Source organism: Ambystoma mexicanum, chromosome 3p, assembly GCF_040938575.1.
Source record: "Ambystoma mexicanum isolate Mex_15411 chromosome 3p, UKY_AmexF1_1, whole genome shotgun sequence".
In the NCBI taxonomy this organism is placed as follows: domain Eukaryota; kingdom Metazoa; phylum Chordata; class Amphibia; order Caudata; family Ambystomatidae; genus Ambystoma; species Ambystoma mexicanum.
Genome location: NC_090925.1, coordinates 845,753,503 through 845,773,852, shown reverse-complemented (window position 1 = coordinate 845,773,852; position 20,350 = coordinate 845,753,503). Strand labels below are relative to the sequence as shown.

The following is a 20,350-nucleotide window of genomic DNA, read 5'->3' as shown; positions in this document are numbered from 1 at the left end:
CCATCGGTCCCTGGGGTCTTGCTTGTAGGCAGCTGCCTCACCACCTCCCCTAGATTTTCTAAGGTAATTGGTGCATCTAGTTCCTCTCTCTCCTCCTCACTTATCTTTGGCAATCCTATGTCCTCCAACGCTTATCTCATCATAGCGTGACCACTTCCGCCATCATCTCCATATAATACCCTATAATAGTCCATAAATACTTGATTGACTCCCTCTTGGGTGTCTACTACGCTACCGTCCTCTCTCTCTATGGTCCTGATTGTGACTCTGGGAGTCTCACTCTTATATAACCACGCCAAAGGTCTCCCCGGCTTATCACCACCCACATGTTGTCTCTCTACATATTTTTTGTAATTGAGGTTACATAATCTGTCCCAGTATTCTACACATTTTTGCTGTAGCTTGAGTGTCAATTCCACCTTCTCTGCTATATCTTCCCCGCCCCTCAAAGCCTCCTCCAGTTTCTCCTCCGTCTCCCGTAGGTCAGCTAGAATCCCACCTTGTAGGCCCCTGGATTTTGCTATAGCTACTCCCCTCATCACTACTTTAAAGGCCTCCCATAGTGGTCCCGCTGAGTCCACACTCCCAGTGTTTGTTTCAAAATAGTTCCCAATCCCCTCCCTCAAGTCCTCCCTAAAGAAGGGGTCTCTCAGCGCTTCCGCTCCTAGGCGCCATGTCGGGATCCTCGCTCTCGGTGGGCACTATTGCCATTCAAGAATCAGGGGCGAGTGGTCTGAAAGGACCATAGCCTTGTACTCTATTTGCGTGATCTCCGCTATCATTTCAGGCGAGGTAAAGACATAGTCTAACCTCGTGGATAACTGCTGTGAGGCAGAATAGTCTGAGTATTGTCTCTCCTGGGGGTGTCTTACTCTCCATGCATCTTCCAAGCCAAAGTCCATTAGCAATGCCTGTAGCGCCTTGGCCGCAGGGGCCGGTCTATCCATCTTCCCATCTGATCTGTCCACCCTTGGATTCAGAACGCAGTTGAAGTCCCCTCCCCAGATCATCGCGCTTCCCACACATGCGCTCAAATTATTACACAATGTTCTAAAGTACGCCGCTGTGTTCTGGTTCGGGGCGTACGTATTGACTATACTTATCTCCCTGTTCTCCACCAGTCCCCTCAATCTAACCAATCTCCCGTCCGTCTCAGCTATCACTTGCAGTCTCTGGAAAGGGACATGTGGCGCCACCCAAATAAGCACGCCTCTCGCATAAGCAGAGTATGAGGAGCCCACCATCACTCCCTTCCATTTCCCAGCTATCTTATCCATTCTCTCTTGTGTGAGGTGGGTTTCCTGCAGCAGTGCAATATCTAGTTTTTGCCTACGCAGGTACAACATAACTTTGTTCCTCTTTAAGTAGCTGTTGAGCCCCCGTACATTCCATGTGACTATTTTAAGGTCTGCCATGGCCTATTCGAATTCTATTCCATCTCCCACAGGTGCAGTCTGCCTCTAAGTTCCATTCCAATCCGCATAGACTCCTTACTCAATTTTAAACTCCCCTTAACCAAAAACACCCCAAACTCCCCATTTCCCCCCCTCCCGCCTCCCATCCCTGCCCCAACATCACTCCCCTTAACTGTTGCCCAGCTCCATCCTTGGATCTCAGGCTCCACCGCATCTAGCCCTTTCCGGCCTTTGCCTGTACTCGAAGCTCCGCAGGGTGAGGCCGCCTAGTGGCTAGCCTACTACTACTACAACTATAATTCGGGGGGTAGGGTGCTTCGCCTTGCCGCTCCTATTCGCTTCAGTTTAACTACGCATAGCTACACAATTTACGCATGTTTACTTATTGCTATATTCCAGTCCTTAAAGTTTGTTCGAGACAGTGGTATCTTAACAAAATGTTAGCCATACTTAGTCGCACACAACAGTATCAATCTTCATCTATGCACCACTAAGGTGCTCGCGCTGCGCCTTATAAGTATGCATACAGTGTACCAGTCATTTATCGTGTTCCTCTTGCGCCTGCTCCGAGTCTTGTTCTGGGCAAGCCTGCAGGTCCAGCCATGTTGTTGCTTCTTCTGGAGAATCAAAAAAATGCATTTTGCTCTTGTGCACCACCTTCAATCTCGCAGGGTACAGAAGCATGTATTTTATGCCAGCCGCACGTAGCCTCCTTTTGATTGTCACATAGCTGTACCGTTGCCTCTGGACCAACATTGTATAGTCAGGATACGCCGTGAAGGTGCTCGAAGCCCTTTCAATTGTCCCTCCTTTTCGAAAGTACTCCAGTATCTTCTCACAAGCTTTGTAATTCAGTATTTTGGTGATGATCGCTCGGGGAGGGGCCCCAGGCCTAGGCTTCCTCATAAGGGCTCTGTGTGCGCGCTCCACCGCAACCCCCTGTGAGAGTTTTTCAGCCCCTATTTCTTGTAAGAGTAGATTCTCAATGTAGTCTGTCGGGTCCTGTCCTTCCTCTCCCTCCGGCAGTCCTACCACGTGGATATTGTTACTCCTCGCTCACCCTTCTGCCTCCTCCGCCCGAGTCTCCAGATTAGCGACCTGTTGTTTGAGTACATGGATCTCCTTTACGTTGCTAGTGCTGGTGTCCGTGTTGATTTTCACTGCACTTTCCAAGCTGCTCGTTCTCTCTGCCAGCCCCCTGACGTCTTGCCTCAGCAGGGTAACTTCTATGTCTACTGCGTCTATTTTAGCCTCCAGGGAAGTGCGCATGTCCGACATCGCTGTCCCCCATGAGTCTCGCAGCTCTGTTATGGCCGCTAGTATCTGATGATTGTTAGTCGCTGCAGCGCTCTCCCCCGGTGCTATCAAGTCTTTGGACGTTATGGCTGCTGGAGATTGTTGCGTTTTGGCGAATGCCTCCATCGTGGATTGCTTATTCTTGTTTTTACTCACAGCCCCTCGCCCCGTCATCTTGCAGCCTCAGTTATGCACCCGAGGTTGACTGGTCTCAGATGTGCAGTCCTGCTTTTCTATATAAGCTTGGCACCAGCGTACCTCCCCGTGTATGGGGCAGCCATCCTAGAGGAGCCCTGGCGTTAGCTTATGTATGCTGAGCTCCAACTTCAGAGTGGGTTGTGCCCTCCCACGTATCAAACGTCTCACTGCGTCCTAGAGACCACGCCACCCCTTGGTGTAGTCACCTAGTCTCCAGGCTCCTTATGTGCAACGCACCACCGACTATGTCCCCAGCCGCTTGAGCCCGCTGTGCATGCCTTGCTTTGCTTGGTGACGACCACTGTTCATTCCTTGTGCTTCTCATAGGCCCACTAGTCATCCCAGCCCTCCATAGTACCAGCGGCTCCCATTATTCATCCCTCGTTGTTACCAGAGGCGCAATGGCGCTTCCATTGGTGCCTGTTCATTCAGTTCACTGGTTAATGCGTTCCAATGGCCAGTATATACATCATAGGGTCGCCGTAACTGATCGTTCCGCTGTTCGCAGCATCCCAGGGAAGGGGCCCTGCGCCACACTGTCCACCCTACCAGGAGTTCTCTTCCTTTGTCGATCACAGCAGGGGGGGAGGGAGCACACTACCAGCTGCAGCCGTTGTTGTCCCGCCCTGTTTCAGTGGCAGTTTCCCACTCCTTGGTAGGTTAGCCTATCTTTAGGCTTTGGTTGAATGTTATTAATTTGCTGCAGCGATCACTAATGTATGTCGCCTCCTGAGCTAATCTTGGGTGTGCTTGCTGTCACCCAGTGATCACGTGGTGTGTGGGGTTTAATTTGCCCCCCTCTCCCGGGGATCGTACTCTTCCATCACAGTCTCCAGGCAGCTTCCAGCTCCCCCCCCCCTCGGCCTGTCTGTGCGAGCACTGCAGCCTCTTGTGGATGCGCTTCACTTCGTCTGTCGTCCGCTCGCGCAGGTGTCCCTCTGCCAGCAATGCCCATCCAGCGCGTGTGCGCGCCGCTGTTCCTGCTCCCAGGGGGGGCACCCGCGATGTGCTCCCGCGCCTCCCGATCTCCTTGGGGGCCGGGACGGCAGCTTTTCTGATGCATGCATGGCAACAAGCCACTTCGCTCTGCGCGTCGTGCTGTGCAGTCCAGTTTGCGAACTCCTCCGTGCGCCTCAGGAGTTCGGGCTCGCCACCAGTTTCTGTTTCCAGTCTATGGAATCCTGCTTATGTTTATTTTCCATTGCCAGCACTAATGGCCACGTTTCCCCACTTCTTACTTATACAATTAGGTGGCAACTGGGTCCCGTCCGGCCTTTTCAATGTTTGCCTTTTCGTTCTTTGCAGACGCGCTTTGTTGCTTCTGCATCCAGGGTGCCTGCCGTGTTATGCACGGTCACCCATTCCTTTGAGGCTGTGAAGGCTTCATCTAGCCCCGCCTGGAGCCGCTAAGTTCGTTCCAGCTTGCGGGCATTGCGTATCCTCTCTGCCGGGTCCTCCGGCTTCTGCAGCGTTGCCGGCCCCGCACTTTTCCTGGGGCCGTCCTCGCTGCCGTCTCAGTTGCCCCCAGGGCAATCTCCCTCGGCTGCAGTCCTGCGGGTGCTCCGGTGCAAGCAATTACATTCCACCGTATCGCTTAACGTTCTATGCTGGTAACTATTGTCAGTGCCCGCAAGGAGCGCCCGCTCTTCTGTCTTCTCCGGCATTCACTGTAATCACAGTCCTCCCATCCAAGGGCTCTTTTGTCCCGGGGCAGCCGCCATTTTGCTGCGAGTTCCGTAGTGCCCGTCGTGAAACTCAGAGTTCCATATCTTCCGATCTGCTCATTCAATCTTCTCGCAGCAACATGCGTTGTAGTCCTCTTACATTCCGATTGCTTTGGACATATTTTCTAGCTAGTATTGCGTTTTGGAAATACGTGCGTGAGTCTGGATCAATTTCGGATCACAGGAGCTCACGGGAAGAGCAGCCTAGTCCATGGCTGCCAAGCCACGCCCCCCCCCAGTTAACTGCACTATATTAGGTTCTTCCTAACACAAGGCTTCCAGATACAAGAATTCCAGTCATCCTCGTGCAACATGCCCCCTTAAACTTGGTAAATAGCCTTCTTAGTTCATAGAGCTTTGCCAAAAGTCCCCAACAGAAACCCTGTATGCAAAAGAATTCACATAGACTTTTCCCCAGGCAACTGCACACAAAGCGGTTTGGCCTTAGAATTCAAACAGGAGCATATGAAGGGGCCCCTGAGGGACCCTCGCGTGTGGAAACAAGGCACAATCACCACACATGATCTGATACGCCAGACACAAGGTTGTATTCCCAAAAGCTAGGGTTTATTGCAAAGCAACGAGTCTCAGTTGGCCAACTGGGTCTCACGCCCCGCGACGTGTGTTACCAGACCTCGGGGGACGCAAGAGAGAGAGAATCGTACAACAGTTACATATATACAAAGCAAGCATCTTACAATCAGCAGTGACACATCCAATACCGCCTCTAATACATTTCCTTTGAATTTGGTACGATGATTGACAATGGTGACGAGTATGACGCCTTCAAACATTCATTTAGCAACAGTTTGCAATTTCGGGGGCCTACAGACACAAGTCTTTGTTTTAAAGAACACAATGCTTCTGTTTTTGCAAGCAAGCTGCATGCAGGGGGAGAGACACATTCCAGGCCTTGCTATCTCCTAGTTTCTATTTGTGTACTGGGGTTCAACTTGCTCTCCAGGGCTCTACAGGGCTCAGGAAAGGGGGGCCGCAAAGAACAGCATAATTCAAGCCATTTAATGTTCGCTTCTAACATTTCTACTGTATTAACAAGACTAGCTGGCACTTGTGTACTGATTAGAATGCCTCGCTGCTTACTTCCAAGGATTTGTGAGGGAGGAGACCAGGCATTTCTGTCTGGGTTGCTGCGTTATGTTTCAACATGTCTCTCGTGGCCTTGTGTTATGCACCAGTGGAGCAGAATAATTTTTCAGCAAAGCAGTTTTAACAGAAAGCAAAAGGCAAACGTTAGAAAAAACAAAATGGCGATTTCAGTCACCTTAAAATGGCCGCACTTTAGTCAAGTTTTTTGCTATATATTTCTAATACTGAACACATGAGGCGGTTGGTCTTCGGCCAACAAAGTACATTGCCTTAATTGAGGGGTGTCTACTTTTTCTGGACTGACAAACCCTCTTTTTGGCCGTATGCCAAACGCCTCATCCGTACATTGCATCCACTTACGACCAAGTATCTGATTCTGATGCTGAATTTTGTACACTACTTGTCTCCTCCTAGTTGTCATCAATATTGATTGAAATGAATTCTTTTACTGTCTTTAATTCATCATTACCGCAAGTACTTGATTTAGTAGTGCTCTTTTTTTCTACCATCTGTACACACTCCTCGCTTATTTCGGTACGTATTATGGGTAAGCAGTGTATGCAACAACAACATGTCATGAATATTCCTAATACTGCTACTAGGATCGCAAATAGTTTCCATCCCCATGAGCGAAACACTTCCCAGAACCAGGAGCTTATGTTTAATTCCCAGCTCCCTTCAGGAGGGTGAAGGTCAGAGCTTAAAACGTGCATCTTTCTTAACGCTTTGAAAATCGTGGGGAGGAGTTGCTTACAAATACGCAACACGATGATCCCACGATTTTGCAAACTCTGCCACGATCAACCAGGATTAGATCAAGAGCCATTCTGTTTTGGAGTGTCATTAATCTAATTCCTTTTTCCTTCAATGTCATATTGTATAATATATCTGTTGTCCCATTTATCGTTTTCTCTAGTATTCTGGACAGTTGTCTTATATTATACGAATTTATTGCTTGGCCCCAAAAGGTATAAATGATTTTGCTATGTCCTCTGCGATTAAACCTCCTTCCTCATTCCGCCGTGGTCTCGACCTGGCCAATTTGGCTATGTCTGCTGTTTTTGAAAGGAATACCCCAGGGAACAGGAATCCTAAGTAACAAGTACCTCCCCAGTTTCTAGGTAACAGGAGCTCCTACATAAACTGGCTCTACCTCCTTATCACGGAATGCTATATTCATACATCTAGTGAATGTCCCCAACAAGTAGGAATCCTTCTTTCTCATGCAAAAGGGGACAGAGCATGGACTGTAATTTACTGGATAGGAGGGGGGAACTGTATCTTTATTTCCTTCTGGGTTCATTTGAACCGTGATTACAGATGATTTATAGGGCACAAATAGTCTGTCTTGTCGCCTCACTACTGGTATGAACGGTCGTGCTTTGTGAAATATAGAACAACCTACAGGTTTCATAATAATCTCTTTGAATTCATGTGTGTTTTTTCTGTCTAATTGACCAGTTTCACTTTCGTTCCATTTCCCATAATATAACGCACTCAGTGATGCGTAACATGCAGAACTCAATGGCAGGGGCTGTACATACCAACCAATTCCCTGACCGCCATGCTGTGGCAAGTGGGCACATACCCAGCAATTAATCTTTCTTAATATTGAGTGAGTCATATTCATTATTAGCAACAATGTGTTATTTCCATAACCTTCCCTGTGTCTTTCTTCCATTGGGGACAAGGTATAAGTAATTACATGAATCAGGCTTTCAGTAGTGGAGATGTTTCTAACAGGCAAAAGTACTTCTAAGGGGTGTATTTCTTCCAAATACCATAATACCAGTACGGTCATTATTGAGGCTATTATACTCATCACACACATGACTATTGTTAAAGTCAGTATACAATTTTTTCGACAATTCTTTTTGTGTAACCTTCCAATCTCTATGTTTAATTCCTTATCAGCAGTGGTGCAGGAGGGGGCAAAAACCTGTTCCGGCATTTTTCTCTCGCTTTCTTCTTCTTCTCCAACAATGTTCGTCGTGAATATCTCTTGTTGTTGCACTCGTTCGAATGTCAATAAGTTCGGTAATTGTCAACAGTCTATTCTGCCACTTCTTAGCAACCTGGATTGCTATACGTTGGGCAAGATCTCTGTGCATCTGCACATTGCTCAAAGGACTCCAGAGCAGTTATCAATTGCCTTCGTACCATGTGAGCCCCTCTTGTCCAGGAGGGGTGATCTGCATATGGATTTTATTTTTTAGCACCGAGGAGCCTCGCTTTTGGGCTGTCCGATTTGCACAACCCTCACGCCGCTCTCCTCTAGCCCTCCGGTTCCTATTTCATCCGTGATAGGAAACAGAGGCAACAAAGATCAAAAGAAATGAAGATTTGAACACTCCTTCTTTCGGTTTCGCAAATTATACCGCCTTGCTCCTGGTATCGTGTGATCAATGAATAGTGGGGACGCACTTTCAGATTCACGCTCGGAGTCAGCCTGTGGCACAATGGAAGATGATGGTAGGCGTCAAAGCGGTACACGTTTTGTGTCAGCCAGCAGTGCAGCAGGTTCTGCTGGACAACGTTGGGGCACTCTTGGCCCTTCCTTTTTTACAGCAATCTTTTCAGGCTTTATTTCAGAATCAGACAGATTTCGTGGCAAAGAACTGGCAACCGTTTCTTTTGTTTCTGGGACCGATGTCTCTTTCTGGTCGTCTCGACCAGGCAGTTTTCCAGACGGTGATGGACCTTTTTAGCATGCGTTGCATGAATCCACGCTTTCCTTCCGTCCATGCGGATTGCGGTCTGCGTGGTTAAGAGGATCTGGTAGGGTCCGCGCCACCTTGGTGCAAGCAATGTTTTCCTTTCAAAGTTCTTGATTAGCACCCAGTCGCCGGGTTCCAGTGCATGCCCCGGACCAGTGTACCTGATCGGTAATGCCTCCTGCACCTGCTGATGAATCAAATGCAATTTTTGGATTAACAGATTACAATAAATGCTGAGCACAGGGTATTCAAGCTCGTTTCGGCTGCGGTGCACACCAAATATTCGCCAGCCTCCCCATCACTATTTCATATGGGGAGAGCCCAGTTCTTGCCTGTACAGATGTGCACATGCACAGTAATGCTAGTGGTAATGCGTCTACCCAGCTCAACTTGTTTCCTGCACACATTTTACTTATTTTGGCCTTCAAAATGCCATTGTGGCGTTCAATAAGACCGGCACTCATGGGGTGTCTAGAACAATGGAATCTCTTGTCAATTTGGAGACCTGCGCAAATCTGTAATATCACTGCGCCCACAAAATGTGGACCATTATCTGACCATATGACACGGGGCAGACCAAAACGGAAGAAGTACTCCTTCAACATTACTTTTGCCGTGCTCATGCGGTACAGTCTTTTAATGGGTATGCTTCCAACCATTTACTGAATGCGCATATAACCACTAGGACATAATTCAAGTTTTGGCATCTCTCCATTTCTATGAAATCAAAATGGATTACCTCAAATGGCATAGAGGGAGGGCCAAAACTGCCTGTTGGAGTCACTGTTCCCTTCACCACATTGTGCTGTAGGCACGTGTTACAATTCTGGACCATCCTCTCGGCATTTTTCTTTATGTCTGTGTTCTCCCATACTGTGGCTAGATGCTGAACTATCTTCTTGGCACAAATATGAGTAGGGCTGTAGGCCATCGTGACCATTGCAGTTACATAGGAGTTGAGCAGCATACAATTTCTACTCTTCTTGTCCACCCAGCAACCTTCTAGATCTAATTCAGCAGAGCCCTCAGCCCACCCTTGTATTTAGTCAGCAGTGGCTTCTGCCTGCATCTCTTTGACAGTAGCAATTCCATTTTCTATCATGCAGGGCACTTCCTCAGACTGTACTGACATCATTTTAGTATTTAAATCATTGGCAGTTTTCTTCGCAATCCTGTTTGCAAATGCGTTTCCTTCTCCCACTTTACATGTTACCTTTTTATGCGCCTCGCATTTCACTATTGCTAGGGGCTTCGGACACGTAAGTGCAGACAGTAATCGTACAATCAAAGGGCCATGTTGAATCCTGGCCCCATGTGATGTCAAGGAACCCCGTTCAGCCCGTAGTCGGCCAAAATTGTGAACCACGCCAAAGGCGTATTGGCTGTCAGTATATATGTTTACACTCAGATTTTCAGAAATCTCACAGGCTCTGGTTAAAGCTATTATCTCTGCTGCTTGTGTAGAGTTGTAGGGGATTCTTTTACTTTCTCCAACACTCTCTAACGTGGTGATAGCATACTCAGCAGTTGATGTGCCATCAGGTAGTTTAAAACAGGAGCCGTCACAAAACAGTTCTCCATCTGGCTCTTTTTCTGGGGTATCTCTTAAATCAATTCTTCCTTTTGTTTCTTCCTCAGTAACCATTAAACAATCATGGGAAGGTGATTCATTTTCACCTAGTTCTTCCGTCTGCAGGATTCAAAGCGCTACACCCCATAATTTGGATGTGTGGCGCAAAAAGGACAATTTCGTATCTAGTCAATCTAGCGGAAGTGAGGTGTTGCGTTTGTGTTCTATTTAATCGAACATCTATGGCATGTGGCACCATCAAAATTAAGGTGTTCCCCAATACCATCCCTTCCGTTTGTTTCACTAATGCAGCAGTCTCTGCAACAGCTCGCAAACAACGTGGTAGTGCGCGCACTACAGGGTCCAGCGCGGAAGAAAAATAGCCACATGGCATATTTCTTCCACGTTGTTCCTGTGTCAAAACGGCCAACGCGCAGCCTTCACTCTCGTGTACAAACAATCTGAAAATGTTCTCATAATTTGGTGTGCCCAAAACTGGAGCGGAACACAATGCAGTTTTGAGCAGATCAAATGCTCTCTGACATTCTTCATTCCACTGCAAGGCATCACAACATCCTTTTTTGTCAATTACACCATTGGCTTCACAATCAATGCAAAGTGTACAATCTACTGCCGGCAATAGGAAGCCATGCCTATTATGGCTCTGACTCCTTTTTGTGTTTTTGGAATAGGCATACCAGAAATGCTCTCTATTCTTTCTGGGGTCAGTCTTCTCCCTTCTCTCGAAAGTAGGTAGCCCAAATAAGCCACCTCCTTTCGAGAATATTGGAATTTCTTTAAGCTCGCTTTATGGCCATGTGCTGCTAAATGTGTCAATAATAAAACAGTACTCTTTTTACAAATCTCTTCTGTGTCAGCAGCAATCGATAGGTCCTCTATATACTGTAACAATACACAACCTGCCGGTAATTCTAGCATATCTAGCTATTCTTTCAATGCCCTACTGTAAATACTCGGACTCTCTGTGTAGCCCTGTGGAATGTGTGTGAATGTGAATGATCGTCCTCCTAGCGTGAAGGCGAACAGATATCTGCTTTCCTTGTGTACTGGAATACTGAAGAAGGCATTTTCCAAATCAATCACACTAAAGTACTCTGCCGAGGCAGGAATCATTGTCAGAATTGTGGTGACGTCTGGAACCAATGGGAATTGAGGATCTACTACTTTGTTTAATGCACGCAGATCAATTATGAAACGATATGGTACCTCATTACCTCCTTTCTTATACACCGGAAGAATGGGACTGTTACATGTACTTCCTGTAATCTCTTCAATCACTCCCAATTTTACCAAATCCGAAACAATGCTTTTCAATCCTTTCTCTCCTTCTGCTGAAATTTTGTACTGTGGAATACGTGGTAACGTTACTCCTTCTTTTAGAACAATTTCTACTGGCTCTATCTTCAAGCATCCCACATCATCGTCATTCATCGCCCATATTCACTCACTCAATTCTCCTGGCAAAGGTTTGGACAAAAATTCAGATATTGGTACATTCTGTTGCGAAACTGTCAAGAACGCTCCATCTGGTGTACAGTGGATAACTGCACTCAGTTTTTCAATAGATTTAACCCCAAAAGATTTTCCCCACAATGTTCTGTTAAGAGAAATGGACAATATTCAGTGAATGGGCCTAATGTCACTGCTACTGGTTGGGACACTGGATTGATCACTGGGGTACCTGCGAACCCTACGGAAATATTTCTTTGCCCTGACAGTGGTATTTCTGGAACCAAGTGATGGTCTATCAAGCACTTATGTGCCCCAGTATCTACGAGAAAGCTATGCTTTGTATTCCTGACTTTCATCTCTAGGTAGGGTCCTTTTTGATTCACGGGTATAGGCACTGGTTCCGACCCCTGTCTTGGGCTGTCCTATTGAGGAAACAACACATCATCCGATGTGTAATCGCTGCTGTTACTAAAGTACACATTTGATTGGGTGTCAAAAATATTCCCGCCCCTTCCTCTATTTCTATTTTGCGTGTTCTGATGGCTCTGATTCTGAGTAGAAGCAATCTGATTATGAGCTTGGTTCTGATTTTGGGTACTATTTCCTTGGCTATTTTGGTGCTGCTGCATCTTGTTTCTATTCTGCCCATTTGTTCCTGGTGGCCCCTATGCTGTCTTCTCTGGCCATACCCATTTCTATTTTGTAAATGTGGACATTGCGCTCGCCAGTGACCTTCCTCTCTGCAATACGCACACTGATTTAGTCCCAATGGCCCTCCATGCATTTTCGAATTACCCCTGCCATGTTAATTTCCTCTTCCTCTATTGTGTCCCGCCACTTGCTGAAGTAGCACCTCAACCATTGTTCGTAGTGCTTCTATTTTCATTGGCAAGGGGTATTCATCAAATATCTCATGTATTTCCATTTTGGAGATACTAGGATCTGAAATCCATTTTAACGCCTCTCCTATACATACTTTTAGTTTATCACTTGGCTGTCTTGGCGACGGCAAAAATCGCCGCTGTATATATGGCTCTGCCACTTCCTTTCTATCTCTCCTAATATCTTTACTCCTATACCCCGGTGTGGCAAACATTTCAGCATATTCATCATCAAGTTCATTCTTAAATTCAAAAATTTGGTCTACATGCTCCCTTATTTCGTCATCTCTCTCTCGACAACGTGCTAATGCATTCAAATCCAACAAATGCTGTGGCAGTAGCCTTCCAATTAACTGTTTCCATCTCGCCGTTAAATATTCCCCCATGCATTCCAACACTACCTGTCTTTCATTGCTCCTCCTGAAATCATACATCGAAGCCAGCTTTGACGTTTCATCATTCCCGTTTATATATATCTCTGCCTGTTCTTGCAACTCTTGTTTTCTCTCCTTGCTGATCGCACTACGGGTCACTCTCGCACATTCACTTTGTCCTGTCCCTTCCCTCGTTTCAATGAGTTCAAGTTCAATTACAGGAGGGACAGAGGGGACAGAAACGGTCTCTAGGTAGGGAGGTGCAGATGGGACAACGGAAATGGGAAGTAACTGTTGCGGTGCTGGCTGGCTAATGGGAGGCGCTGATTGTGTGGTCTGTGGCTGTGCTGGGCTTTGATCAGTAGTGAGGGGCTGAGCAACTGGAGGGGGCTGAGCAATAGTCACTGACGCGGTCTTTTTAGTCTCTCCCCTTGGGCCTCGCTTTGTATCAGTCAATATTTTATTTATCAATTCATCTGATGAATGCAACTCTCGTTGTGGGTATATTTTTCTATACTCAACTGATCGCATCTATTTGACTTTCTCAAACTATTATTCCACTCTTCCTCCTCTTTTTCTTTCACTCTCTCTGCTTTCGACTTATGCCTCTGCGCATGTTTCTCTCTACTTCTCCAACGTAGCATAGCTTCCCTCCTCCAGTCCCTAAGGATATCAAATGCTGCAGGGATTGTTTTCTTTTTCATCAACACCTTCTCCAAGTTATCTATTCTCGTAATCTCAAAACTCCCATGATTCGGCCACTGAAGATCTTCCTCTTTTCTGGTTTGCTTATGCCAAGTCTCACAAAACATTATCGCTCCCACACCATATTTCACATACATCTCATACGCCGGCGACCCTTCGGGTGGCGCGACCTGGCCAGTTTCCAAAGATTGTCTACTGCAGCGGAAAAATCCTGCTAAAGTGGACAATACCCCATGCATGTTTTAACCTTACCCTCGGCTAATCAACCTTACGCTGGGTGTTTGATTTTGCAAAATCAACTCTCAACCAATATCAGGGTTACTTTGAATCGGAACCAATATCAGGGTTGCTTTGAATCGGGGCACGACTCACCTGATCAGTCAAATCGTCTTTTAAGACGCAATTCGTCCGTGTACTGACGCAACCAAAGACGTTGTGTCTGCGTATCTTGGCTCACTCTGCCTCGTTTCGGGACCCTCGCCTCCTTGTTCTCTGGCCGGACACGTCGATCAGGGATCAGTTGTGTGCAGATCTGCAAAGGAGTCTCTCATCGCTTTCGCAGGGGCGCCCCGAACACCTCTTGATCCCGGCTTGATCGTTCCGTCCTCGCCGTTCTCTCCGCCTTCCTTATTTTACAACGTACACGATGGAACAAGTGGAGGAGGGTCACTATTCGGGTGCCATCTTAAAGGGGCCCCTGAGGGACCCTCGCATATGGAAACAAGGTACAATCACCACACACGAACTGATACGCCAGACACAAGGTTGTATTCCCAAAAGCTAGGGTTTATTGCAAAGCAAATAGTCTCAGTTGGCCAACTGAGTCCCACGCCCCGCGACGTGTGTTACCAGACCTCGGGGGACGCAAGAGAGAGAGAATCGTACAACAGTTACATATATACAAAGCAAGCATCTTACAATCAGCAGTGACACATCCAATACCGCCCCTAAACAATTTTTTTTAAAAATGTATCTGAAATTTTCAGAAAATAAAATAAAATTGCTAAAACACCAGCACACCAACCTACTTATCCTGACACATTTTGTACAATGCTCGGTTTAAGAATTGGATGGTAGCTATTCTTAGTGATATTTTAGGTGTCGCCAATAGCTCATGCCATAATTAATCATTTGAGTTGTATTATGTGATGTGACTGTGTTAGTTTATTGATAATATCTTCTCTTTGTTTTCCCAAGGCCACACACTCAATTAGTATATGTTTCAGTGTTTCTTTGACTTCTGCAACTTTACAAAATTGGCAGTGTGATGTTTCCTCTGGGATAAGACCTCTTCTCAATAGAATTTGATTTGTGGGCCATAAATTCAGACGAAATCTCAATATCTGATTTCTTAGATTGAATGAAGGACATTTTAATAGATAGTCAGCTGCTTGTCGAAATTTTTTATGTCCAAAGAGTGCTCTATCAAAATCTTTCAATTTTAGACAACTCTGTTGGGTTAGATGCCAATCCCTTTGATATAATTTAAGTCTAGCTTTAGTTGGATTGCTGAGCAAGAGATCTAACGAAATATTTGCTTCAGACATATCAAATAGGACAGCAGCTCTCCATTTAGATGGAAATAAATGCTCATAGTGCCTTAGATAATTTGCCAATACTGTCAACAGATTATTGTTAACTAGGCCCATTACACATTTTCGAAACAAACAGCATCTCTTCCACGATACTTGGATGTATATAGATAAGATGCTTAGCTCGAAACGCAGGAGTGCAGTTGGAGCTGAGTTGGGAAGATTCAAAACTTTTTTCCAGAACTTTGATTCAATTTTGTTCCAATAGCAACATTTTAGTGGTAGCCAGGCCTCTGCCCCATAAGTGATAATAGGGGTTCCTTTTTGCTGGTAGAATATAAGGATATGTGCACATGAAATTGTACAAACTATAGTACCTAACACAAAATTGTCCACACAACGTACTGGGACATTCCCATGTTTGCATTGTGTGAATTGTAATTCTGTAATCAAAGGCAACATTGTTTTTCACCCACGGACAGGTCAAAGGATTACTCTGAAAACATATGATACCTGCGATAGTATCAACATCATATATGGCATTAAATGCCCCTGTGGAAAATACTACGTGGGCCAGTCCACAAGAGCGGCAAAGATCAGGTGGAATGAACACCACTCCTGTATCCGGAATTCAAATTCAAATTCAGCCGTGGCCTGCCATTGGGCCACGGACAATCACAATTTGTCACAGATTAAGTTTCTGGTGTTGGAAGTGCTAACGAGAAACAATCCTCATGAAGATCTCAGTTTACGATTAAACCGGAGAGAAACATTCTGGATCGACAAACTGTGCAGTCTGGTCCCTAATGGATTAAATGAGGAAATTAATTACCACTGCTATGTCTAAAAAATATGTTCTGCGAAGTGCACGCCTATTGTATTGTTTGATTTCCACGTAGTTCTCCGACCACTAATGTACAGATTGCATCCTTCCTGACTGTGATCCTGTCTGACCATGTGACTTGTATATTTGCCTCGCTGAACATCCCGGACCCTGTCTGGGACCCAAGGTGTCATTCTTTTGGGCGACACCTTCCACAACAAGGTCATTTAATATGAATTGCCCTTCACACTATCGTTCTTCATTCACTAATGTACTGACTACTTCCTCTACTTTTTAGATCTAATTACAATACCCCGCTGTGTATGCCGGACTTCGTCTGGGACCCAAGGTGCCGTCCATCTGGGCGACACCTACCACAACGAGGTTAGCAGAATTATGGTCTTATTTGTACGTTATGCCATAGATTACAGCATTGATATATGTTTATTATTAACCTCTTATTATCATTTGATGGTTCTATACAGTCATACCACTGTGTTGCTATCTCTTACCTCCAGCTGTCTGGTTTACATTTTACTTACTCTCCATTTTGGTTACGAGTATTTCTTCCTTTTCTAGATTTTCTCTTATTTTCTCTTTTTTACCTAATTTGTATTTTTAGGTTCCACTTTATGCTGTATATTCATGTATTTGTTCATATTGCGATTATAACAATTGTGCTTTGTCTCATTTTTTTTTCATTTTTTTTTTATTTATTTTTTTTTCCTGGGCTCCCTCACGGAGTATTTCTTCTATTTTTATGCCTCATTTAGGTTATTTTTTAAATGGTGTCTAAATTCCTTTTTTGGATAGGATTTAGTGAGTACATGCCCCATAATTACTTATTAGCCCTTAACTCACAGCCACACTTCTGCTTGTCACCTTGTTACGCGACCATCGGACACTCGAGCATGAGGCGATGGTCACGTGCGCATAAAACCCCGGGTTTCCAAGGCGACCGCCTAACACAGCATTTCGCTGTCGGATACTCCCTGTAGCAGTACCCACTCGCGCCGAGCGGATCCTGGTAAGAGACGCGCTCGCGTCAATTTACACCGTACTGAGGTCTTTTACCTCCCTCTACCATACTTACCTTTATCCATGTTTCCCTATTAGATTACGAGATTATTGACACTTCAATCTGCTGCTGCATGCACGCTTAAACGTGGCGACCCATCTTGCGTGTGGGCACCCAACGTTTTTTTGAACCTTAGCAACACAATTAAGGTAATCATACCTTTTTTTTCCTTTATTCATTTTTTCTGCATTTTATTTTCAATTTTCTCATGTTGATCATCCTGTTGTTCCTTTCTTTTTTACATTCTGCATCTTCTATTGGATTATCCACCAACTGGTATGTGTATATTTTGTTACTCTACATCATGCATATGCAATGACATTATTTGTGTATTATGCCTTTTGTTGTCTGCAATTGCATAGACTTGCCCTGAAGAAGGAAACCTTTCCAAAATGCATTGGCCCTAGTCTATTGTACACATCTATAATACATATGTGTTGCGGTTCACTCTCCTCTCACTAAGAAAATATTAGTGACAGCTATATTTATCTTCTGGATAAACCAAAAACTTTTTAAAAACCAACAGATGACTCATTGCATTTATTCTATTGAGAACCTTAATTACTATGGATACAGCTAAACCTTTTGAACTATATAACTTTACGCCCTCCTCTGGGCTTTTTTTGAGAGCGTCTGCGTGACCTAGTATTTTTACTCAGTCTCCTGCTTGTTGTTCTGTTTTGAAGTCGGGGTGTCTCCAGACTTGTCGCAGCCAGCTCCTCTTTTATTTTGGATGAATTAATAAGTAAGTATATTCAACCTTTGATGAAACATTTCACCCTATAAAGTGGTGCCCACTTACTTCCCTGTTTGCATCATTCATCACTTCCATAAATTCAATTCCCAAATCAAATATGAAAAAATTAAATAGTGTAGAAGCAAGTATGTAGCCTTGTTTCAGGCCGCGTTTAGTGTAAATTACTTAAGATAACAATCCGTCTAAGTTCATTTTGACTTGCATTGAAGTATTTGAATGGAGTAAGTGTATTATCGTTACAAGAGAGAGAGGACAACCAAATCTTATCAGCTTTTCAAGGAGTAACTGACGATCTACAGAATCAAATGCAACTCGAAAGTCTACATACGCCAAGTAAAGAGATTGATTTCTTGTCGCATATAGTTCTTTGATTGCATTAAGTGTCGTGATATTGATAGCAGTGCCAAGACCTGCAACAAATCCAGTTTGAAAAGGATCACGACGGTTCTCATTTGAGGCCCAGATGTTAATGTCTCTTAAGACAATTCTACTATAGATCTTCCCAGGGGCATCAAGGAGCGCTATTGGTCGATAACTTGCAGGATTTGTTCGATCACCTTTTTTATATATTGGCACTGTTATGGCTTTACACCATGATAACGGAGCAGTTTGTTTTATTTGAATGACTTGGAAGACAGCATGTAAAATGGACGCCCATAACTCTGGGTTCTGTTTCAGGACGAAGTTTGATAAACCGTCTGGGCCAGGTGCTCTTGAGGAGCTGGCCTTATTTATGTAAAATAGCACATCTGCTTGATCGAATTTGATAGAGAAAGGACTATGAGCAAGATCAAGAGATAATTGTGAAGTACTATTTCGTGGGAGTTCATAAATATTTGTGAAGTAACTAACCCACCTTTTTTCTGAAATGCCGTTGAGCTGAGATGTCAGCTGTGGGCATGCTGAGCCAGCGTTTATCAACTTCCAGATCTGCGAGGTATTTTTGGGCTTAATCACTTGTAACCACCTTTCACCATCATTTTGATGCATTTCTGCCTTATGCGCTCGAATCCAATTTTATAGTTTGTCTTTACTTTACGTAAAGATAACTCACATAATGCACTGGAAGAGATAGTACTTTCTGTTTCCGAAATAGCATCTTCCTCAGTCTAACAGATTGATCGAATGTGGGCACAAGGCTTATTATGTTTCTTAACACTAGATACAGAGGAAGATGCAAATAAATGCATTTTATCATAGTATTCAGGTGACTCCAGACCTCTCTCTAGATGATAATAGTCATCTACCAAACTGCAGGCAAATGCTTCTAGCGCAGGTTTAGTCCACTATAATCTGTTTTGTTGAGGGTTTATGATCAGATTACTCAGCTGCTTTTGTTGAGACTGAACCTTGCCATGAGAGTGAATCATAATTTCGGCCGTCAACATCAAATGATCGCTAGATACAGTTGGCAGTATACTGAACTTAGAAATTTTAGCAAATAATCCTCTATCCACATACACATAATCAATAGTTGCTTTTTGAGATCCACATGACCAAGTACGAGAGGGCGGATTGTCAGTCTCCATTGCACCATTTAGCATTATTAAGTCCCATGTCCGTACAAACTGAAGCCATTGAGTGACCCGAGCCGAATTTCTCCTTTTTGCTGGTGCTAGAAGGTGAATATTCAGGTCACCGGCCAAAATAACATGTGCTATGTTAGGGGTAGTGATAATTTTTTCCATGATTGCATTAAGATCTTTAAAAAAGGTGGAGGTTAGGATCGCCAATGGATTCCAATATATGTTAACCATTGCGAATTTCAACTTTTGAACCAATATTGTCGAGCATTGTAAAAAGGAATTCGGGGAGAGCCAGTCTGCTATATTGTTTGTTGTAGTTATGTTAGAGATGGTTGCAAGGCCAGATTGGTCTTCCTTTTTGACCTTTTACAGCAGGAACTAAGTGAACATAATGATTGTCCCATGATAATGGGGCAATTAACCAGGTTTCCTGCAAAAGGACTATATCATAACCTTTTGAAGAGCAGTTGGAATTGTTCAGTAAGTGCTTATGCCCTCTAGTATTCCAGCTTGCAATGGTTATTTTGTGAGTCAGAGGACAGGGTTCACCAACTTCTAGTTAGGATTTTTTACAACAACAGCCCTGGGCCGAGGGGCCATCACCATTGTCCCTCTGTCTTCCTGCCTTTTGTGAGACCCCCACAAGCGGGCTCTCTTTTGTAGTTGGGATTAAATTAAATCCCAAATCATAGAGAGCAGATCTTGCGGACCAGATGGTATTATAAATAATGCGAGATCTTATCCAAAGACACAATACAGTTGGATAGTTATCGTCAGGAAATTCTACCTGCTTGATGTCACTTGTAGAGAGATCTTCCAGAGTTGGGCTATCAGAGAATATTTGCATGATGCTCATTCTATTCATGGTGTAGGATGGAAATGAGTCACCACGACAGCTAAGGAATAATGAGTATATTTGAGGAGGCTTTTTGATCTTAGAGCTCCCTTTTAAAGTTATTTCTTTTTTTTTACCAGTAGTTTCTGCATACGGATTACAATTCCTTTCCTCTACTATAGATTTAAATGTGACACTCTTGGAATTTGCTCTTGGATCTGGAACAATTGCAGAGTCAGATTTGTTACTAATGAGAGATTTCATAGAGGATTTGAGAGTCTTCTGTTCCGAGGTTAGAGCTGCTAAACAATCCTTAATTGTATTTAGAATGCTATTTTG

General features: G+C 44.5%; 1 protein-coding gene across 4 annotated transcripts in view; it reads left to right on the top strand.

Moving 5' to 3' along the window:
• SPN (sialophorin) overlaps positions 1-20,350 on the top strand; it is a 123,872-nt gene that overhangs the window by 48,819 nt on the left and 54,703 nt on the right. For 3 of the 4 annotated variants that reach the window (XR_011304391.1, XM_069651961.1, XM_069651962.1), the window contains exon 2: positions 16,114-16,199. The exons of the other annotated variant lie outside the window; for it this stretch is intronic. The gene's annotated coding sequence lies outside the window, so the exon portion shown is untranslated. The remainder of the gene's footprint in view (positions 1-16,113; positions 16,200-20,350) is intronic. 4 annotated transcript variants of the gene reach the window in all.